At 51.6% G+C, this 21,269-nt stretch overlaps 1 protein-coding gene across 1 annotated transcript in view; it reads left to right on the top strand.

Annotated features, from left to right (window-relative positions):
* Positions 1-4,213: 4,213 nt before the first annotated feature.
* LOC144954293 (uncharacterized) overlaps positions 4,214-21,269 on the top strand; it is a gene marked incomplete at its 3' end in the record, with an annotated part of 99,594 nt that continues 82,538 nt past the window's right edge. The window contains exon 1 of the mRNA XM_078884815.1: positions 4,214-4,358. The remainder of the gene's footprint in view (positions 4,359-21,269) is intronic.

Below are 21,269 nucleotides of genomic sequence, written 5' to 3'. Positions count from 1 at the left end.
CTTACCCACTCACCCACCCACTCACCGACTCACCACTCACCCACCCACTCATTCACCCATCCCCTCACCCATCCACTCACTCACCCACTCACTCACCCACTCACCCATGCACTCACCCACTCACCCATGCACTCACCAACCCACTTACCCACTCACCCACCCACTAACCGACTCACCACTCACCCACCCACTCATTCACCCATCCCCTCACCCATCCACTCACTTACCCACTCACTCACCCATTCACTCACCCATTCACTCACCCACTCACCCATGCACTCATGCACTCACCCACTCACCCATGCACTCACCAACCCACTTACCCACTCACCCACCCACTCACCGACTCACCACTCACCCACCCACTCATTCACCCATCCCCTCACCCATCCACTCACTCACCCACTCACTCACCCACTCACCCACTCACCCATGCACTCACCCACTCACCCATGCACTCACCAACCCACTTACCCACTCACCCACCCACTAACCGACTCACCACTCACCCACCCACTCATTCACCCATCCCCTCACCCATCCACTCACTTACCCACTCACTCACCCATTCACTCACCCACTCACCCACTCACCCATGCACTCATGCACTCACCCACTCACCCATGCACTCACCAACCCACTTACCCACTCACCCACCCACTCACCGACTCACCACTCACCCACCCACTCATTCACCCATCCCCTCACCCATCCACTCACCCACTCACTCACTCACCCACTCACCCACTCACCCACTCACCCATGCACTCACCAACCCACTTACCCACTCACCCACCCACTAACCGACTCACCACTCACCCACCCACTCATTCACCCATCCCCTCACCCATCCACTCACTTACCCACTCACCCACTCACTCACCCACTCACCCACTCACCGATGCACTCACCCACTCACCCATGCACTCACCAACCCACTTACCCACTCACCCACCCACTCACCGACTCACCACTCACCCACCCACTCATTCACCCATCCCCTCACCCATCCACTCACTCACCCACTCACCCATGCACTCACCCACTCACCCATGCACTCACCAACCCACTTACCCACTCACCCACCCACTCACCGACTCACCACTCACCCACCCACTCATTCACCCATCCCTTCACCCATCCACTCACTCACCCACTCACTCACCCACTCACTCACCCACTCACTCACTCACCCACTCACCCATGCACTCACCCACTCACCCATGCACTCACCAACTCACTTACCCACTCACCCACCCACTCACCGACTCACCACTCACCCACCCACTCATTCACCCATCCCCTCACCCATCCACTCACTCACCCACTCACCCATGCACTCACCCACTCACCCATGCACTCACCAACCCACTTACCCACTCACCCACCCACTCACTCACCCATGCACTCACCCACTCACCCACCCACTCATTCACCCATCCCCTCACCCATCCACTCACTCACCCACTCACCCACTCACCCATGCACTCACCCACTCACCCATGCACTCACCCACTCACCCATGCACTCACCAACCCACTTACCCACTCACCCACCCACTCACCGACTCACCACTCACCCACCCACTCATTCACCCATCCCCTCACCCATCCACTCACCCACTCACCCACCCACTTACCAACCCACTTACCAACCAACTTACCCATTCACCCACACACCCCCTCTCCCTGTGTGTCTCTCCCTGTGTTTCCCTCCCTCTCACTGGCTGATTAACGTGGTTGGCTACGTACAGTGCGAAAGAAATTCAACTTTCACACATAAATGCACCGTGTCACTCCCTCTGTCTCTCCCACACTGTCTCTCTCCCTCCCACCCACCCACCCCCTCGTGTGCCCTTCCGGCTTTCATAGGTGCTACTCGCTAACATCACTTGCCCCTACAGTCTGTTCAAGATACACGGGGGATCTTTTTTGTGTTGTTGTCGTAAGAGTTAGTGCCAAACCACATTTGGCGGAGCCTGGAGATTGAATCCTTATCCTCGGGGTTCCTCCAGAAACAGCAAAAAGCCACTGCGTGTGGCCACGTGGAATGTTCGAACGCTCACTGCGGAGGAGGAGAGGCTGCCACTCCTCTGTCGGGAGCTGGAACGGTACCGCCTCGATCTCTGTGGCATTCAGGAGGTCCGGTGGACCGGCTCTGGCTCCTGCCACCATGAGGGGTGGACAGTCCTCTACTCGGGGCAGGAGACTGCCAAACAACAGGGAGTGGCTCTTCTTCTGAACAAAATAATGTAGGGAGCGTGGGAGCGTGGCGGTGAGGTGTGGGATGCTGTAAGCCCCAGGCTACTTTGGGCTCGCCTTCCCATCAACCGGAGGCGAGGAGTGGTGGTCGTGGTTACTTATGCCCCCACTGAAGACGAACATTCGTGGAGGGATGCAGGGAAGGCCGATGAGTCAGATGACTTCTATGACCTGTCACAGGTGCTGGCTAAAGTGGCCCCTCGGGATAGAGTCATCTTGTTGGGTGACTTCAATGCCCGAGTTGGTCATGATTCTGGCACCTGGTCTGGAGTAATTGGAAGGCATGGGACAGATCAGCTCAATAATAACGGTAGGAGGCTCCTACATTTTTGTGCAGCCCATGGGCTTGTAATTACCAACACGCTGTTCCGGCATCGGCGCATCCACACAACATCATGGATGCACGCCGGGTCCAAGCAAGAACATCTGCTGGACTACGTAGTGATGGACCAGCAGATGCGAGCCCATGTCCTTGACACCAGGACCCACCATGGAGCTTATCTGCCCTCTGACCATCGACTTGTCATCTGTAAGATGCGCCTGCCATTCTTCCACTCCGGTGGTGGGTGTACACCCAGGACCCCATGGGTGAGAGAGTGAGTGAGTGACACGGGCTAGAGAAGAGATGGAGTGATGTGGTACAGGAGGATGTGGAGCTGAGTGGACTTGCCGATGAGCGGTACCAGCGGTGTCAAGATCGGCCTCTGTGGAGGAGGAGGCTCGTGAAGGACGCTGCTACTGGGCAGTGCCAGGCTAGGTGCACGTTGAGGCTACTGGGCAGTTGGAGGCAGTCGCCCCTCCAGCAACAACGGAGGGCAGAGGAGCGACGCTCACAACAACGAGCGGAGCGCCGGGCGGCTAAAACACATTAAGTTGGCACATTCGCGGGCACAGATGGTGCATGTACCCAGTCATCTCAGTCAAACCACGGCACCTGCTTGGTCTGTCCCGGGACCTCCTGCACCTAGCCTGGCACAGCAGTCAACCCATGGCACCTGCTGGGTCTGTCCCGTGACCTCCTCCTGCACCTAGCCTGGCACAGCAGTCAACTCATGGCACCTGCTGGGTCTGTCCCGTGACCTCCTGCACCTAGCCTGGCACAGCAGTCAACCCATGGCACCTGCAGGGTCTGTCCCGTGACCTGCACCTAGCCTGGCACAGCAGTCAACCCACGGCACCTGCAGGGTCTGTCCCGTGACCTCCTGCATCTAGCCTGGCACAGCAGTCAACCCATGGCACCTGCAGGGTCTGTCCCGTGACCTCCTGCACCTAGCCTGGCACAGCAGTCAACCCATGGCACCTGCTGGGTCTGTCCCGTGACATCCTGCACCTAGCCTGGCACAGCAGTCAACCCATGGCACCTGCTGGGTCTGTCCCGTGACATCCTGCACCTAGCCTGGCACAGCAGTCAACCCATGGCACCTGCTGGGTCTGTCCCGTGACATCCTGCACCTAGCCTGGCACAGCAGTCAACTCATGGCACCTGCAGGGTCTGTCCCGTGACCTCCTGCACCTAGCCTGGCACAGCAGTCAACCCATGGCACCTGCAGGGTCTACCCCTTGATCTCCACCCCATTGTTTCCAGATTTATAAAAAAGATTTATAAAAAATAACTGAAATAATTAGGTTAAGAATTCGAATTATGTTATAATTTAAATTATCAAATAGTTTTCATTGTTAAATAGTTTAAATAATGTAATAAATCAAAGTTTTTCATTATTAACATAATAATAAAAATAAATATTTAATCAATTAAAATTTTCTATCAATCAAATGATTAATCATAAGAATGATTTAATAATTAAAATTATTTACGCGTTTAAATTTCTCTCTGTAAATAAACACTGGGCGGGAATGCTTGCGATTGGTCACCTAGTGGTCACGTGGAGGCGAATCCTCGATTTCTATTGGTCGAGCTCCCCCGCCAACCGCCGGTATGAATACAGCTGTGGGCCTGTAGCGATCGGCTGATAAACTTCGCGAGACGTGAGGAGATTTTATTTTTTATTAAACTTTAATTCGCCAGATTATCGTTTAATTTACTCCTCGTTATTGATTACCAGCATCAACCTCCGCTCGTCAGCAAGCGTCTACAAAGTGAGTACTTTTGTGCTTAATCGCTGAGGCTCACAGAGCCAGACTAAGGCTCCCACAGGGTTCAGTGTTAATCGCTGAGGCTCACAGAGCCAGACTAAGGCTCCCACAGGGTTCAGTGTTAATCGCTGAGGCTCACAGAGCCAGACTAAGGCTCCCACAGGGTTCAGTGTTAATCGCTGAGGCTCACAGAGCCAGACTAAGGCTCCCACAGGGTTCAGTGTTAATCACGGAGGCTCACAGCCAGACTAAGGCTCCCTTCCATAGGGTTCAGTGTTAATCACTGAGGCTCACAGAGCCAGACTAAGGCTCCCATCGGGTTCAGTGTTAATCAGCGAGGCTCACAGAGCCAGACTAAGGCTCTATCCCATCGGGTTCAGTGTTAATCGCTGAGGCTCACAGAGCCAGACTAAGGCTCCCACATGGTTCAGTGTTAATCACGGAGGCTCATAGAGCCAGACTAAGGCTCTATCCCATCGGGTTCAGTGTTAATCACTGAGGCTCCCATAGGGTTCAGTGTTAATCACTGAGGCTCACAGAGCCAGACTAAGGCTCTATCCCATCGGGTTCAGTGTTAATCACTGAGGCTCCCATAGGGTTCAGTGTTAATCGCTGAGGCTCACAGAGCCAGACTAAGGCTCCCACATGGTTCAGTGTTAATCACGGAGGCTCACAGAGCCAGACTGAGGCTCCCACAGGGTTCAGTGTTAATCAGCGAGGCTCACAGAGCCAGACTCAGGCTCTATCCCATCGGGTTCAGTGTTAATCGCTGAGGCTCACAGAGCCAGACTAAGGCTCCCTTCCATAGGGTTCAGTGTTAATCAGTGAGGCTCATAGAGCCAGACTAAGGCTCCCTTCCATAGGGTTCCGTGTTAATCGCTGAGGCTCACAGAGCCAGACTAAGGCTCCCATCGGGTTCAGTGTTAATCAGCGAGGCTCACAGAGCCAGACTAAGGCTCCCACATGGTTCAGTGTTAATCGCTGAGGCTCACAGAGCCAGACTAAGGCTCTATCCCATCGGGTTCAGTGTTAATCAGCGAGGCTCATAGAGCCAGACTAAGGCTCCCACATGGTTCAGTGTTAATCGCTGAGGCTCACAGAGCCAGACTAAGGCTCTATCCCATCGGGTTCAGTGTTAATCAGCGAGGCTCATAGAGCCAGACTAAGGCTCCCATCCATAGGGTTCAGTGTTAATCAGTGAGGCTCATAGAGCCAGACTAAGGCTCCCTTCCATAGGGTTCAGTGTTAATCAGTGAGGCTCATAGAGCCAGACTAAGGCTCCCTTCCATAGGGTTCAGTGTTAATCAATGAGGCTCCCTCTAATAGGGTTCAGTGTTAATCGCTGAGGCTCACAGAGCCAGACTAAGGCTCTATCCCATCGGGTTCAGTGTTAATCAGCGAGGCTCACAGAGCCAGACTAAGGCTCTATCCCATCGGGTTCAGTGTTAATCAGCGAGGCTCACAGAGCCAGACTAAGGCTCTATCCCATCGTGTTCAGTGTTAATCAGCGAGGCTCATAGAGCCAGACTAAGGCTCCCTTCCATAGGGTTCAGTGTTAATCACTGAGGCTCACAGAGCCAGACTAAGGCTCCCATCGGGTTCAGTGTTAATCAGCGAGGCTCACAGAGCCAGACTAAGGCTCTATCCCATCGGGTTCAGTGTTAATCGCTGAAGCTCCCACAGGGTTCAGTGTTAATCACTGAGGCTCACAGAGCCAGACTAAGGCTCCCACATGGTTCAGTGTTAATCGCTGAGGCTCACAGAGCCAGACTAAGGCTCTATCCCATCGGGTTCAGTGATAATCGCTGAGGCTCCCATAGGGTTCAGTGTTAATCACTGAGGCTCACAGAGCCAGACTAAGGCTCCCACATGGTTCAGTGTTAATCGCTGAGGCTCACAGAGCCAGACTAAGGCTCTATCCCATCGGGTTCAGTGTTAATCGCTGAGGCTCCCATAGGGTTCAGTGTTAATCACTGAGGCTCACAGAGCCAGACTAAGGCTCCCACATGGTTCAGTGTTAATCGCTGAGGCTCACAGAGCCAGACTAAGGCTCTATCCCATCGGGTTCAGTGTTAATCGCTGAAGCTCCCATAGGGTTCAGTGTTAATCAATGAGGCTCACAGAGCCAGACTAAGGCTCCCACATGGTTCAGTGTTAATCGCTGAGGCTCACAGAGCCAGACTAAGGCTCCCATCGGGTTCAGTGTTAATCACGGAGGCTCACAGAGCCAGACTAAGGCTCCCACAGGGTTCAGTGTTAATCAGTGAGGCTCACAGAGCCAGACTAAGGCTCCCATCGGGTTCAGTGTTAATCACGGAGGCTCACAGAGCCAGACTAAGGCTCCCACATGGTTCAGTGTTAATCAGTGAGGCTCACAGAGCCAGACTAAGGCTCCCATCGGGTTCAGTGTTAATCAGCGAGGCTCATAGAGCCAGACTAAGGCTCTCTTCCATAGGGTTCAGTGTTAATCAGTGAGGCTCATAGAGCCAGACGAAGGCTCCCTTCCATAGGGTTCAGTGTTAATCACTGAGGCTCACAGAGCCAGACTAAGGCTCTATCCCATCGGGTTCAGTGTTAATCGCTGAGGCTCACAGAGCCAGACTAAGGCTCACAGAGCCAGACTCAGGCTCACAGAGCCAGACTCAGGCTCACAGAGCCAGACTAAGGCTCCCACGGGGTTCAGTGTTAATCGCTGAGGCTCCCATAGGGTTCAGTGTTAATCACTGAGGCTCACAGAGCCAGACTGAGGCTCCCACAGGGTTCAGTTTTAATCACTGAGGCTCACAAAGCCAGACTAAGGCTCCCACATGGTTCAGTGTTAATCGCTGAGGCTCACAGAGCCAGACTAAGGCTGTATCCCATCGGGTTCAGTGTTAATCGCTGAGGCTCCCACAGGGTTCAGTGTTAATCACTGAGGCTCACAGAGCCAGACTAAGGCTCCCACATGGTTCAGTGTTAATCGCTGAGGCTCACATAGCCAGACTAAGGCTCTATCCCATCGGGTTCAGTGTTAATCGCTGAGGCTCCCACAGGGTTCAGTGTTAATCACTGAGGCTCACAGAGCCAGACTAAGGCTCCCACATGGTTCAGTGTTAATCGCTGAGGCTCACAGAGCCAGACTAAGGCTCTATCCCATCGGGTTCAGTGTTAATCGCTGAGGCTCCCATAGGGTTCAGTGTTAATCACTGAGGCTCACAGAGCCAGACTAAGGCTCCCACATGGTTCAGTGTTAATCGCTGAGGCTCACAAAGCCAGACTAAGGCTCCCATCGGGTTCAGTGTTAATCACGGAGGCTCACAGAGCCAGACTAAGGCTCCCACAGGGTTCAGTGTTAATCAGTGAGGCTCACAGAGCCAGACTAAGGCTCCCATCGGGTTCAGTGTTAATCACGGAGGCTCACAGAGCCAGACTAAGGCTCCCACATGGTTCAGTGTTAATCAGTGAGGCTCACAGAGCCAGACTAAGGCTCCCATCGGGTTCAGTGTTAATCATCGAGGCTCATAGAGCCAGACTAAGGCTCTCTTCCATAGGGTTCAGTGTTAATCAGTGAGGCTCATAGAGCCAGACGAAGGCTCCCTTCCATAGGGTTCAGTGTTAATCACTGAGGCTCACAGAGCCAGACTAAGGCTCTATCCCATCGGGTTCAGTGTTAATCGCTGAGGCTCACAGAGCCAGACTAAGGCTCACAGAGCCAGACTCAGGCTCACAGCCAAACTCAGGCTCACAGAGCCAGACTAAGGCTCTATCCCATCGGGTTCAGTGTTAATCAGTGAGGCTCACAGAGCCAGACTCAGGCTCACAGAGCCAGACTCAGGCTCACAGAGCCAGACTAAGGCTCCCACAGGGTTCAGTGTTAATCTCTGAGGCTCCCATAGGGTTCAGTGTTAATCACTGAGGCTCACAGAGCCAGACTGAGGCTCCCACAGGGTTCAGTGTTAATCACTGAGGCTCACAGAGCCAGACTAATGCTCCCACATGGTTCAGTGTTAATCGCTGATGCTCACAGAGCCAGACTAAGGCTCTATCCCATCGGGTTCAGTGTTAATCACTGAGGCTCACAGAGCCAGACTAAGGCTCCCATCGGGTTCAGTGTTAATCAGTGAGGCTCACAGAGCCAGACGAAGGCTCTCCCACATGGTTCAGTGTTAATCACGGAGGCTCACAGAGCCAGACTAAGGCTCTATCCCATCGGGTTCAGTGTTAATCAGTGAGGCTCACAGAGCCAGACTCAGGCTCACAGAGCCAGACTCAGGCTCACAGAGCCAGTCTAAGGCTCACAGAGCCAGACTAAGGCTCCCACAGGGTTCAGTGTTAATCGCTGAGGTTCCCATAGGGTTCAGTGTTAATCACTGAGGCTCACAGAGCCAGACTAAGGCTCCCACAGGGTTCAGTGTTAATCGCTGAGGCTCATAGAGCCAGACTAAGGCTCCCATCGGGTTCAGTGTTAATCACTGAGGCTCACAGAGCCAGACTAAGGCTCCCACATGGTTCAGTGTTAATCACGGAGGCTCACAGAGCCAGACTAAGGCTCTATCCCATCGGGTTCAGTGTTAATCACGGAGGCTCACAGAGCCCGACTCAGGCTCACCAGACTCAGGCTCACAGAGCCAGACTAAGGCTCCCATAGGGTTCAGTGTTAATCACTGAGACTCAGAGCCAGACTGAGGCTCCCTCCCATAGGCTTCGGTGTTAATTGCTGAGGCTCACAGAGACAGACTAAGGCTCCCATAGGGTTCAGTTTTAATCACTGAGGCTCACAGAGCCAGACTAAGGCTCCTACAGGGTTCAGTGTTAATCACTGAGGCTCACAGAGCCAGACTAAGGCTCCCACAGGGTTCAGTGTTAATCACGGAGGCTCACAGAGCCAGACTAAGGCTTCCATGGGGTCAGTGTTAATCACGGAGACTCACAGAGCCAGACTCAGGCTCACAGAACCAGACTAAGGCTCCCTCCCACAGGTTTCAGTGTTAATCAGTGAGGCTCACAGAGCCAGACTAAGGCTCCTACAGGGTTCAGTGTTAATCACGGAGGCTCACAGAGCCAGACTAAGGCTCCCACAGGGTTCAGTGTTAATCAGTGAGGCTCACAGAGCCAGACTAAGGCTCCCATCGGGTTCAGTGTTAATCACGGAGGCTCACAGAGCCAGACTAAGGCTCCCACATGGTTCAGTGTTAATCAGTGAGGCTCACAGAGCCAGACTAAGGCTCCCATCGGGTTCAGTGTTAATCATCGAGGCTCATAGAGCCAGACTAAGGCTCTCTTCCATAGGGTTCAGTGTTAATCAGTGAGGCTCATAGAGCCAGACGAAGGCTCCCTTCCATAGGGTTCAGTGTTAATCACTGAGGCTCACAGAGCCAGACTAAGGCTCTATCCCATCGGGTTCAGTGTTAATCGCTGAGGCTCACAGAGCCAGACTAAGGCTCACAGAGCCAGACTCAGGCTCACAGCCAAACTCAGGCTCACAGAGCCAGAATAAGGCTCTATCCCATCGGGTTCAGTGTTAATCAGTGAGGCTCACAGAGCCAGACTCAGGCTCACAGAGCCAGACTCAGGCTCACAGAGCCAGACTAAGGCTCCCACAGGGTTCAGTGTTAATCTCTGAGGCTCCCATAGGGTTCAGTGTTAATCACTGAGGCTCACAGAGCCAGACTGAGGCTCCCACAGGGTTCAGTGTTAATCACTGAGGCTCACAGAGCCAGACTAAGGCTCCCACATGGTTTAGTGTTAATCGCTGATGCTCACAGAGCCAGACTAAGGCTCTATCCCATCGGGTTCAGTGTTAATCACTGAGGCTCACAGAGCCAGACTAAGGCTCCCATCGGGTTCAGTGTTAATCAGTGAGGCTCACAGAGCCAGACGAAGGCTCTCCCACATGGTTCAGTGTTAATCACGGAGGCTCACAGAGCCAGACTAAGGCTCTATCCCATCGGGTTCAGTGTTAATCAGTGAGGCTCACAGAGCCAGACTCAGGCTCACAGAGCCAGACTCAGGCTCACAGAGCCAGTCTAAGGCTCACAGAGCCAGACTAAGGCTCCCACAGGGTTCAGTGTTAATCGCTGAGGTTCCCATAGGGTTCAGTGTTAATCACTGAGGCTCACAGAGCCAGACTAAGGCTCCCACAGGGTTCAGTGTTAATCGCTGAGGCTCATAGAGCCAGACTAAGGCTCCCATCGGGTTCAGTGTTAATCACTGAGGCTCACAGAGCCAGACTAAGGCTCCCACATGGTTCAGTGTTAATCACGGAGGCTCACAGAGCCAGACTAAGGCTCTATCCCATCGGGTTCAGTGTTAATCACGGAGGCTCACAGAGCCCGACTCAGGCTCACCAGACTCAGGCTCACAGAGCCAGACTAAGGCTCCCATAGGGTTCAGTGTTAATCGCTGATGCTCACAGAGCCAGACTAAGGCTCTATCCCATCGGGTTCAGTGTTAATCACTGAGGCTCACAGAGCCAGACTAAGGCTCCCATCGGGTTCAGTGTTAATCAGTGAGGCTCACAGAGCCAGACGAAGGCTCTCCCACATGGTTCAGTGTTAATCACGGAGGCTCACAGAGCCAGACTAAGGCTCTATCCCATCGGGTTCAGTGTTAATCAGTGAGGCTCACAGAGCCAGACTCAGGCTCACAGAGCCAGACTCAGGCTCACAGAGCCAGTCTAAGGCTCACAGAGCCAGACTAAGGCTCCCACAGGGTTCAGTGTTAATCGCTGAGGTTCCCATAGGGTTCAGTGTTAATCACTGAGGCTCACAGAGCCAGACTAAGGCTCCCACAGGGTTCAGTGTTAATCGCTGAGGCTCATAGAGCCAGACTAAGGCTCCCATCGGGTTCAGTGTTAATCACTGAGGCTCACAGAGCCAGACTAAGGCTCCCACATGGTTCAGTGTTAATCACGGAGGCTCACAGAGCCAGACTAAGGCTCTATCCCATCGGGTTCAGTGTTAATCACGGAGGCTCACAGAGCCCGACTCAGGCTCACCAGACTCAGGCTCACAGAGCCAGACTAAGGCTCCCATAGGGTTCAGTGTTAATCACTGAGACTCAGAGCCAGACTGAGGCTCCCTCCCATAGGCTTCGGTGTTAATTGCTGAGGCTCACAGAGACAGACTAAGGCTCCCATAGGGTTCAGTTTTAATCACTGAGGCTCACAGAGCCAGACTAAGGCTCCTACAGGGTTCAGTGTTAATCACTGAGGCTCACAGAGCCAGACTAAGGCTCCCACAGGGTTCAGTGTTAATCACGGAGGCTCACAGAGCCAGACTAAGGCTTCCATGGGGTCAGTGTTAATCACGGAGACTCACAGAGCCAGACTCAGGCTCACAGAACCAGACTAAGGCTCCCTTCCACAGGTTTCAGTGTTAATCAGTGAGGCTCACAGAGCCAGACTAAGGCTCCTACAGGGTTCAGTGTTAATCACGGAGGCTCACAGAGCCAGACTAAGGCTCCCACAGGGTTCAGTGTTAATCAGTGAGGCTCACAGAGCCAGACTAAGGCTCCCATCGGGTTCAGTGTTAATCACGGAGGCTCACAGAGCCAGACTAAGGCTCCCACATGGTTCAGTGTTAATCAGTGAGGCTCACAGAGCCAGACTAAGGCTCCCATCGGGTTCAGTGTTAATCATCGAGGCTCATAGAGCCAGACTAAGGCTCTCTTCCATAGGGTTCAGTGTTAATCAGTGAGGCTCATAGAGCCAGACGAAGGCTCCCTTCCATAGGGTTCAGTGTTAATCACTGAGGCTCACAGAGCCAGACTAAGGCTCTATCCCATCGGGTTCAGTGTTAATCGCTGAGGCTCACAGAGCCAGACTAAGGCTCACAGAGCCAGACTCAGGCTCACAGCCAAACTCAGGCTCACAGAGCCAGACTAAAACTCTATCCCATCGGGTTCAGTGTTAATCAGTGAGGCTCACAGAGCCAGACTCAGGCTCACAGAGCCAGACTCAGGCTCACAGAGCCAGACTAAGGCTCCCACAGGGTTCAGTGTTAATCTCTGAGGCTCCCATAGGGTTCAGTGTTAATCACTGAGGCTCACAGAGCCAGACTGAGGCTCCCACAGGGTTCAGTGTTAATCACTGAGGCTCACAGAGCCAGACTAAGGCTCCCACATGGTTCAGTGTTAATCGCTGATGCTCACAGAGCCAGACTAAGGCTCTATCCCATCGGGTTCAGTGTTAATCACTGAGGCTCACAGAGCCAGACTAAGGCTCCCATCGGGTTCAGTGTTAATCAGTGAGGCTCACAGAGCCAGACGAAGGCTCTCCCACATGGTTCAGTGTTAATCACGGAGGCTCACAGAGCCAGACTAAGGCTCTATCCCATCGGGTTCAGTGTTAATCAGTGAGGCTCACAGAGCCAGACTCAGGCTCACAGAGCCAGACTCAGGCTCACAGAGCCAGTCTAAGGCTCACAGAGCCAGACTAAGGCTCCCACAGGGTTCAGTGTTAATCGCTGAGGTTCCCATAGGGTTCAGTGTTAATCACTGAGGCTCACAGAGCCAGACTAAGGCTCCCACAGGGTTCAGTGTTAATCGCTGAGGCTCATAGAGCCAGACTAAGGCTCCCATCGGGTTCAGTGTTAATCACTGAGGCTCACAGAGCCAGACTAAGGCTCCCACATGGTTCAGTGTTAATCACGGAGGCTCACAGAGCCAGACTAAGGCTCTATCCCATCGGGTTCAGTGTTAATCACGGAGGCTCACAGAGCCCGACTCAGGCTCACCAGACTCAGGCTCACAGAGCCAGACTAAGGCTCCCATAGGGTTCAGTGTTAATCACTGAGACTCAGAGCCAGACTGAGGCTCCCTCCCATAGGCTTCGGTGTTAATTGCTGAGGCTCACAGAGACAGACTAAGGCTCCCATAGGGTTCAGTTTTAATCACTGAGGCTCACAGAGCCAGACTAAGGCTCCTACAGGGTTCAGTGTTAATCACTGAGGCTCACAGAGCCAGACTAAGGCTCCCACAGGGTTCAGTGTTAATCACGGAGGCTCACAGAGCCAGACTAAGGCTTCCATGGGGTCAGTGTTAATCACGGAGACTCACAGAGCCAGACTCAGGCTCACAGAACCAGACTAAGGCTCCCTCCCACAGGTTTCAGTGTTAATCAGTGAGGCTCACAGAGCCAGACTAAGGCTCCTACAGGGTTCAGTGTTAATCACTGAGGCTCACAGAGCCAGACTAAGGCTCCCATAGGGTCAGTGTTAATCACGGAGGCTCACAGAGCCAGACTAAGGCTCCCACAGGGTTCAGTGTTAATCACTGAGGCTCTATCCCATAGGGTTCAGTTTTAATCACTGAGGCTCCCACAGGGTTCAGTGTTAATAAATGAGGCTCCCATCGGGTTCAGTGTTGATCACTGAGGCTCACAGAGTCAGACTAAGGCTCACAGAGCCAGACTAAGGCTCCCATAGGGTTCAGTGTTAATCAGTGAGGCTCACAGAGCCAGACTAAGGCTCCATCCCACAGGGTTCAGTGTTAATCAGTGAGGCTCACAGAGCCAGACTCAGGCTCACAGAGCCAGACTCAGGCTCACAGAGCCTGACTCAGACTCACAGAGCCAGACTCAGGCTCACACAGGGTTCAGTGTTAATCACTGAGGCTCACAGAGCCAGACTAAGGCTCTATCCCATATGGTTCAGTGTTAATCACGGAGGCTCACAGAGCCAGACTAAGGCTCTATCCCATAGGGTTCAGTGTTAATCACTGAGGCTCACAGAGCCAGACTAAGGCTATATCCCATAGGGTTCAGTGTTAATCGCTGAGGCTCACAGAGCCAGACTCAGGCTCACAGAGCCAGACTAAGGCTCTATCCCACAGGGTTCAGTGTTAATCATTGAGGCTCACAGAGCCAGACTCAGGCTCCCTCCCATAGGGTTCAGTGTTAATCACTGAGGCTCACAGAGCCAGACTAAGGCTCACAGAGCCAGACTAAGACTCCCACAGGGTTCAGTGTTAATCACTGAGGCTCACAGAGCCAGACTAAGGCTCCCTCCCATAGGGTTCAGTGTTAATCACTGAGACTCACAGGGCCAGACTAAGGCTCTCACAGGGTTCAGTGTTAATCACTGAGACTCACAGGGCCAGACTGAGGCTCCCACAGGGTTCAGTGTTAATCACTGAGACTCACAGAGCCAGACTAAGGCTCCCACAGGGTTCAGTGTTAATCACTGAGGCTCACAGAGCCAGACTGAGGCTCCCACAGGGTTCAGTGTTAATCACTGAGGCTCACAGAGCCAGACTAAGGCTCCCACAGGGTTCTGTGTTAATCACTGAGGCTCACAGAGCCAGACTGAGGCTCCCACAGGGTTCAGTGTTAATCACTGAGGCTCACAGAGCCAGACTGAGGCTCCCACAGGGTTCAGTGTTAATCACTGAGGCTCACAGAGCCAGACTAAGGCTCTATCCCATAGGGTTCAGTGTTAATCACTGAGACTCACAGAGCCAGACTAAGGCTCCCACAGGGTTCAGTGTTAATCACTGAGGCTCACAGAGCCAGACTAAGGCTCCCACAGGGTTCAGTGTTAATCACTGAGGCTCACAGAGCCAGACTAAGGCTCCCACAGGGTTCAGTGTTAATCACTGAGACTCACAGAGCCAGACTAAGGCTCCCACAGGGTTCGGTGTTAATCACTGAGGCTCACAGAGCCAGACTGAGGCTCCCACAGGGTTCAGTGTTAATCACTGAGGCTCACAGAGCCAGACTAAGGCTCTATCCCATAGGGTTCAGTGTTAATCACTGAGACTCACAGAGCCAGACTAAGGCTCTATCCCATAGGGTTCAGTGTTAATCACTGAGGCTCACAGAGCCAGACTAAGGCTCTATCCCATAGGGTTCAGTGTTAATCACTGAGGCTCACAGAGCCAGACTAAGGCTCTATCCCATAGGGTTCAGTGTTAATCACTGAGGCTCACAGAGCCAGACTAAGGCTCTATCCCATAGGGTTCAGTGTTAATCACTGAGGCTCACAGAGCCAGACTAAGGCTTTATCCCATAGGGTTCAGTGTTAATCACTGAGGCTCACAGAGCCAGACTAAGGCTCTATCCCATAGGGTTCAGTGTTAATCACTGAGGCTCACAGAGCCAGATTAAGGCTCTATCCCATATGGTTCAGTGTTAATCACTGAGACTCACAGGGCCAGACTAAGGCTCCCACAGGGTTCAGTGTTAATCACTGAGGCTCACAGAGCCAGACTAAGGCTTTATCCCACAGGGTTCAGTGTTAATCACTGAGGCTCACAGAGCCAGACTAATGCTCTATCCCATAGGGTTCAGTGTTAATCACTGAGGCTCACAGAGCCAGACTAAGGCTCTATCCCATATGGTTCAGTGTTAATCACTGAGACTCACAGGGCCAGACTAAGGCTCCCACATGGTTCAGTGTTAATCACTGAGACTCACAGAGCCAGACTAAGGCTCCCACAGGGTTCAGTGTTAATCACTGAGACTCACAGGGCCAGACTAAGGCTCCCACAGGGTTCAGTGTTAATCACTGAGACTCACAGGGCCAGACTGAGGCTCCCACAGGGTTCAGTGTTAATCACTGAGACTCACAGAGCCAGACTGAGGCTCCCACAGGGTTCTGTGTTAATCACTGAGGCTCACAGAGCCAGACTAAGGCTCCCACAGGGTTCTGTGTTAATCACTGAGGCTCACAGAGCCAGACTGAGGCTCCCACAGGGTTCAGTGTTAATCACTGAGGCTCACAGAGCCAGACTGAGGCTCCCACAGGGTTCAGTGTTAATCACTGAGGCTCACAGAGCCAGACTAAGGCTCTATCCCATAGGGTTCAGTGTTAATCACTGAGACTCACAGAGCCAGACTAAGGCTCCCACAGGGTTCAGTGTTAATCACTGAGGCTCACAGAGCCAGACTAAGGCTCCCACAGGGTTCAGTGTTAATCACTGAGGCTCACAGAGTCAGACTAAGGCTCCCACAGGGTTCAGTGTTAATCACTGAGACTCACAGAGCCAGACTAAGGCTCCCACAGGGTTCGGTGTTAATCACTGAGGCTCACAGAGCCAGACTGAGGCTCCCACAGGGTTCAGTGTTAATCACTGAGGCTCACAGAGCCAGACTAAGGCTCTATCCCATAGGGTTCAGTGTTAATCACTGAGACTCACAGAGCCAGACTAAGGCTCTATCCCATAGGGTTCAGTGTTAATCACTGAGGCTCACAGAGCCAGACTAAGGCTCTATCCCATAGGGTTCAGTGTTAATCACTGAGGCTCACAGAGCCAGACTAAGGCTCTATCCCATAGGGTTCAGTGTTAATCACTGAGGCTCACAGAGCCAGACTAAGGCTCTATCCCATAGGGTTCAGTGTTAATCACTGAGGCTCACAGAGCCAGACTAAGGCTTTATCCCATAGGGTTCAGTGTTAATCACTGAGGCTCACAGAGCCAGACTAAGGCTCTATCCCATAGGGTTCAGTGTTAATCACTGAGGCTCACAGAGCCAGACTAAGGCTCTATCCCATAGGGTTCAGTGTTAATCACTGAGGCTCACAGAGCCAGATTAAGGCTCTATCCCATATGGTTCAGTGTTAATCACTGAGACTCACAGGGCCAGACTAAGGCTCCCACAGGGTTCAGTGTTAATCACTGAGGCTCACAGAGCCAGACTAAGGCTCCCACAGGGTTCAGTGTTAATCACTGAGGCTCACAGAGCCAGACCTAAGGCTCCCACATGGTTCAGTGTTAATCACTGAGACTCACAGGGCCAGACTGAGGCTCCCACAGGGTTCAGTGTTAATCACTGAGACTCACAGGGCCAGACTGAGGCTCCCACAGGGTTCAGTGTTAATCACTGAGACTCACAGAGCCAGACTGAGGCTCCCACAGGGTTCTGTGTTAATCACTGAGACTCACAGGGCCAGACTGAGGCTCCCAAAGGGTTCTGTGTTAATCACTGAGACTCACAGAGCCAGACTGAGGCTCCCACAGGGTTCAGTGTTAAACACTGAGACTCACAGGGCAATGTTTCGAGTGGAGCGCAGCGCAGGGCAGTTTAAAGCGATACATTTATTCGAATTCAACAGCAGAGCACGAAACGAAGCGACGATTGATGCAAAACACTCTGAGAAAGTTATTCATGAGGAACCGTGAGTCGGAAACCCAAGAAACCGAGGCGGAAACCCAAGAAACCGAGGCGGAAACCCAAGAAACGGAGTCGGAAATTCAAGAAACGGAGTCGGAAACCCAAGAAACGGAGTCTGAAATTCAAGAAACGGAGTCGGAAACCCAAGAAACGGAGTCTGAAATTCAAGAAACGGAGTCGGAAATTCAAGAGACGGAGTCGGAAATTCAAGAAACGGAGTCGGAAACCCAAGAAACGGAGTCTGAAATTCAAGAAACGGAGTCGGAAATTCAAGAGATGGAGTCGGAAATTCAAGAAACGGAGTCGGAAATTCAAGAGACAGAGTCGGAAATTCAAGAAACGGAGTCGGAAATTCAAGAAACGGAGTCGGAAATTCAAGAAACGGAGTCGGAAATTCAAGAGACGGAGTCGGAAATTCAAGAAATGGAGTCGGAAAGTCAAGAAACGGAGTCGGAAATTCAAGAAACGGAGGCGGTCGATTGGTCTTTGGACTTGTGTTCACACCTCCCATGGGTCTGTGTCTAACCGAGGTCTACGGGGGTCTCTGCTTGTTGGTCTATATGGGAGCCTTATAGGTCTTTGCGGCTTCTATGGGACTTTTTGTCGGTCTAAAGGTCACAGGGCAATACGTGTGTACATGCGAGTCCGTGGGTCTCTGTGGGTCTAGATGTCATAACTCAATACGTGTGTACATGCGAGTCTCCGGCTCTCAACGTTACAACTCAATACGTGCGTACATGTGAGTCCGTGGGTCTCTGTGTGAGTCCCTGGGTCTGAATGTCATAATTCAATACTTGCGTACATGTGGGTTTCTGTGGGTCTCTGGGTCTAAACGTCACAGATCAATACTTGCGTACATGTGGGTTTCTGTGGGTCTCTGGGTCTAAACGTCACAGATCAATACTTGCGTACATGCGAGTCCGTGGGTCTCTATGCGAGTCTCTGGGTCTAAAGCGTCTGTGTTTATTTGAGTCTCTGTTGATTTCTATTGAAGTATATTGGTCTTTGTGAGTCTATGGGTCTCATTGTCATAAGTCAATACGTGTGTACATGCGAGTCTCCGGCTCTCAACGTTACAACTCAATACGTGTGTACATGTGAGTCCGTGGGTCTCTGTGGGTCTCTGGGTCTAAACATCACAGGTTGATACGTGCGTCATACGAGTCTCTGGCTCTCAGAAGTTTGTTTCTTTGAGTCTCTGTTGATTTCTATTGAAGTATATTGGTCTTTGTGAGTCTCTGGGTTTCAACGTCACAAGTCAGTACTTGCGTACATGTGAGTCCGTGGGTCTCTATGCGAGTCTCTGGGTTTCAAGTGTTTGTGTTTCTTTGAGTCTCTGTTGATTTCTATTGAAGTCTTGGTTTTGTGAGTCTCTGGGTCTCTATGCGAGTCTCTGGGTCTTAAGTGTCTGTGTTTATTTGAGTCTCTGTTGATTTCTATTGAAGTATATTGGTCTTTGTGAGTCTCTGGGTCTCGACCTCACAAGTCAATACGTGTGTACATGCGAGTCTCCGGCTCTCAACGTTACAACTCAATACGTGCGTACATGTGAGTCCGTGGGTCTCTGTGTGAGTCCCTGGATCTGAATGTCATAATTCAATACTTGCGTACATGTGGGTTTCTGTGGGTCTCTGGGTCTAAACGTCACAGATCAATACTTGCGTACATGCGAGTCCGTGGGTCTCTGTGTGAGTCCCTGGGTCTCAAGAGGCAGTTTATTTGAGTCTCTCCGATTTTATATTGAAGTCTATGGGCCTTTGAGTCTCTGGGTCTCAACGTCACAAGTCAATACGTGCGTACATGTGAGTCCGTGGGTCTCTATGCGAGTCTCTGGGTCTAAAGCGTCTGTGTTTATTTGAGTCTCTGTTGATTTCTATTGAAGTATATTGGTCTTTGTGAGTCTCTGGGTCTCAACCTCACAAGTCAATACGTGCGTACATGCAAGTCCGTGGGTCTCTGTGGGTCTAGACGTCACAGGTCAATACGTGTGTACATGCGAGTCTCTGGGTCTCAGCGTTACAGCTCAATACGTGCATACATGTGAGTCCGTGGGTCTCTGTGTGAGTCTCATAATTCAATACTTGCGTACATGTGGGTTTCTGTGGGTCTGGGTCTAAACGTCACAGGTTGATACTTGCGTACATGCGAGTCTCTGGGTCTCTGTGCGAGTCTCTGGGTCTAAAGCGTCTGTGTTTATTTGAGTCTCTGTTGATTTCTATTGAACTATATTGGTTTTGTGAGTCTCTGAGTTTCATTGTCATAAGTCAATACGTGTGTACATGTGAGTATGTGGGTCTCTGTGGGTCTCTGGATCTCTGGGTTTAAACGTCACAGGGCAATACGTGCGTACATGCGAGTCTCCGGCTCTCAACCTCACAAGTCAATACGTGTGTCCATGTGAGTCCGTGGGTCTCTGTGGGTCTCTGGGTCTAAACGTCACAGGTTGATACGTGCGTCATACGAGTCTCTGGGTCTCAGGAGGTTGTTTCTTTGAGTCTCTGTTGATTTCTATTGAAGTCTTTGGTTTTGCGAGTCTCTGGGTCTCAACGTCGCAAGTCAATACGTGTGTACATGCGAGTCTCTGGGTCTCAACCTCACAAGTCAGTACGTGTGTACATGTGAGTCCGTGGGTCTCTGGGTCTAAACGTCACAAGTCAATACTTGTGTACATGTGGGTCTCTGGGTCTCAGGAGTTTGTTTCTTTGAGTCTCTCCGATTTCTATTGAAGTCTATGGGCCTTTGAGTCTCTGGGTCTCAACGTCACAAGTCAGTACGTGCGTACATGCGAGTCAATGCGTCTCCTGTCTTGCGTTTGTACGTTTTAATTCAGTGGTGCATGGGTCTCCGTCTGTTGAGAGTCCTGGGCGTCTCTGTCACGAGCCCGTAATGAACATGTGAGCCCCCTTCTTGGTTCTTTCGGTAAAGTCGTCACGTAGAAGGGAAATAATACAAATGAAACATAATAAAATAATAAAAATAAAACATAATAAAATACTAAAAATAAAACATAATAATATAATAGAAATAAAACATAATACAATAATAAAAATACAACAATAAAAAATTCAACGTAATAAAATGATTAAAATAAAAGATAAAATAATTATCACGACGTTTCGGCCACAACGCAAGCAGCCGTCCTCAGGTGAAGAACAGGTCTGTCAGAAAGACAGCGTCTGAATGAACACCACCAAGCTTGGCATCATATATTTAAGCTGCTGGGTTGGAGGGGGAAGGGTGCCTTGACAAAGGAATTTGCATATCAACAGAGGAATTTAGCATATTTATGGGAAATGCAAGTAGTGACTAATCCCATATCTGCATTTCCAATAAATATGCTAAATTCCTCTTGATGCGCTCTTCCCCCTCCAACCCAGCTAAAATATACGCTGCCAAGCCTGGTGGTGCTCATTCAGACGCTGTCTTTCCGACAGACCTGTTCTTCACCTGAGGACGGCTGCTTGCGCTGTGGCCGAAACGTCGTGAGAATTGTATTTTATTACGTTTTATTATTTTATTATTTCCCTTCTACGTGACGACTTTACCGAAAGAACCAAGAAGATGAATCCCTGCAGTCACGAAAGCTTTACATCGAAACGTGATCCCCCCCTTTGGGACCGACCTCGCGCGTGAGCCTTTGCAAAGCTACTTGATGCCACCGCCTCTTCACAATCACTACCGCACCGCCCCTTGCACTCGCGCGTGTTAGCGAGCGCCTATTTGCGTGGCTTGTCGGCCTTCTCCGTGTCTCCCCTCTCGGAGACGTTGAAGTATCGAGAGACGCGGTGCTGCTGCTGCTGCTGCAGTCGTTGCTGCTGCCGCTG

Source organism: Lampetra fluviatilis, unplaced genomic scaffold (assembly GCF_964198595.1).
Source record: "Lampetra fluviatilis unplaced genomic scaffold, kcLamFluv1.1 SCAFFOLD_140, whole genome shotgun sequence".
NCBI lineage: Eukaryota > Metazoa > Chordata > Hyperoartia > Petromyzontiformes > Petromyzontidae > Lampetra > Lampetra fluviatilis.
The sequence above is the reverse complement of the archived record's forward strand: the minus strand, read 5'-3'. Positions and strand labels throughout refer to the sequence as shown.